Below are 2,274 nucleotides of genomic sequence, written 5' to 3' on the forward strand. Positions count from 1 at the left end.
AGAACAGGGCTAAAGATACACATCTGGGAGTCAAAGCTGCAGGACCTGATGAGAACCCCTGGCGTGAAAACAGTTGGAGAAGCAAAGGAGGAAGGAAGGGAGCACCTGAGCACTGGGTGTACAAACATTTCAGAAGTCATTAAAGGCACAGGTCAGGCCCCATTGTGCTTAAAGCTTTCCAGAGGCCTGCTGACTGCATGCTACAAGGTCCTGGGTGGTGACGCCTTTGGGCCTCTCTGTCCCCACCTCCCTCACAGTCCCCACAAATCACTGCACCAGACTCAGCCTCCTTAGTGTCTTAAACCTGCTAGACCCTTTCCCACCTCTGTGTCTTTGCACATGCCGTTCCCTTTGCCTAAGAAGTTCTTCCCCTGCCCTCATCCCCTGACTTCCTCTTTCTTTGGGTCTCATCTCAAAGTCAGCCCCCTCAGAGAGGACTTCCCTGACTCCCCATTCTCATATAGACAGACAGACAGACACACACACCATTATTCTCTTTCGTGGGATCCCGTTCTTTGCTGGGAGAGCACTTACTACAAACTGTAATTATTTATATATGACGGTGTTGATTAGAGAAATGTCTGTCCCTCTTCCCCCACTTGACCATAACTCCATGAGACAAGGAACATTACCTGTCTTTTGCCACTGTGTAAAGTGAAATACGTGTTGAATGATGAATGGCTAAGGAGTAAAAACAAACACTGGTCGATCATTGGACTACATTCTCAATACTGAACCAAACCTTTTACATCACTGACTGTGGCAGACATCACCACTGCTAAGCAGTATTTCCAGTTCTCTTCTTCTAGGCACAGGGTTACAAATCCTCATCCCCTTGGAGTCATATGGGTTTATAGCATTTTTTTTTTTAGTTTATTTATTTTGAGAGAGAGTGCAAGCAGGGGAGGGGCAGAGAGAGAAGGAGTGAGAGAATCCCAAGCAGGCTCCACGTGTGGTCAGCGTGCAGAGCTGGATGTGGGGCTCGAACCCGTGAAACCATGAGATCATGACCTGAGCTGAAACCAAGAGTCAGTCGCTTGACCAACTGAGCCACCCGGGGGCCCCTATAGCATCTTTTTCTTAAATTTTAAGCAGGCTCCATGCCCAACATGGGTCTTGAACTCATGACCATGAGATCTAGAGTCACATGCTCTAGGGGCACCTGGGTGGCTCAGTCGGTTGAGCATTCGACTTTGGCTCAGGTCATGATCTCACGGTTTGTGGGTTCGAGCCCTGCGTTGGGCTCTGGGCTGACAGCTCGGAGCCTGGAGCCTGCTTCAGAGTCTGTGTCTCTCCGTCTCTCGGCCCCTCCCCTGCTTATGCTCTGTGTCTCTCTGTCTCTCAATAATGAGTAAATGTTAAAAAAAAATTTGGAGTCACATGCTCTACCAACTGAGCCAGCCAGGCACCAGTTATAGGGGTTAGAGACCCTGCTGTGGCCAATGCAATATGAGCGGAAAGGATTGTGTCACTTTCAGATGGAAGCACTTAAGGGCTGTCACGCAATTCTGCCCGTGCTCTTCCCCTGCCAAGAAAAACTTGTGTGGAGGTGATGACATCATAAGATGGGGAACCTCCATCATCTGCAGTCCCCGAGTAACTATGATATGAGCAGTGCCCATTTGCCCTGACCTGCAAGCAAGGTACAAAATCTTTGTGGTTTTAAGCCCCTGAGAAATTGTGGTCATTTGTTACACAGCATAACCTAGCTCACCTGACTAGTACAGTGAGATCACTGAATTCTCCTAAGAGCCCCACCATGTGCTCTCTACGCCCACTCCTCAGAATTATTCAACCATCACGTATTGGTTGAGTCCCCACTGGAAGAGGGCATTGGCCACATGCGGAGGAATGAGACATGGCCAGCCCCTGAGAAACCTGTGGCCTTAGATACAGAAGTGGTCAAGAAAATACAAGTGGAGCGGAGTGGAGGCACAGCAGGACTTGTCCCAGAGGAAGAAATACAAGCTAGAATCTTGACCTGATCATGCCCATTGTCCAAGCAAGTGCAGGCAGAGGTAGCAGAAGGGATGGCATCCCTGGTTATAGGGACCAACTTAGGCAAAGGTTAAGACAAGGGTAGAAAAGTCAAAACAGCATGCTGGAGAGTCAGCAGAATATAGGTGCACTCATTCAAGAATATGTAAGCTGCTGTTATAGAAACAGCAAAATATAATGGTTTGAAATAGAAGTTGAGTTCTCCCGTGCCTAAGAGTCCAGAGCTGGATGCCCCTAGGCTACAATGTGGTTCTGCCATCCCTTAAACTTGACTCC

At 48.6% G+C, this 2,274-nt stretch overlaps 1 non-coding gene across 1 annotated transcript; it reads right to left on the reverse strand.

Moving 5' to 3' along the window:
• Positions 1-1,101: 1,101 nt before the first annotated feature.
• Positions 1,102-1,407, reverse strand: TRNAW-CCA (transfer RNA tryptophan (anticodon CCA)). Its single transcript has 2 exons — positions 1,371-1,407; positions 1,102-1,137 (listed from the first exon to the last, which is right to left on the reverse strand). It is a non-coding gene; the product is annotated as a tRNA-Trp (tRNA).
• Between the last annotated feature and the right edge of the window lie 867 nt (positions 1,408-2,274).

This window comes from Prionailurus viverrinus, chromosome B2 (genome assembly GCF_022837055.1).
Source record: "Prionailurus viverrinus isolate Anna chromosome B2, UM_Priviv_1.0, whole genome shotgun sequence".
Lineage (NCBI taxonomy): Eukaryota > Metazoa > Chordata > Mammalia > Carnivora > Felidae > Prionailurus > Prionailurus viverrinus.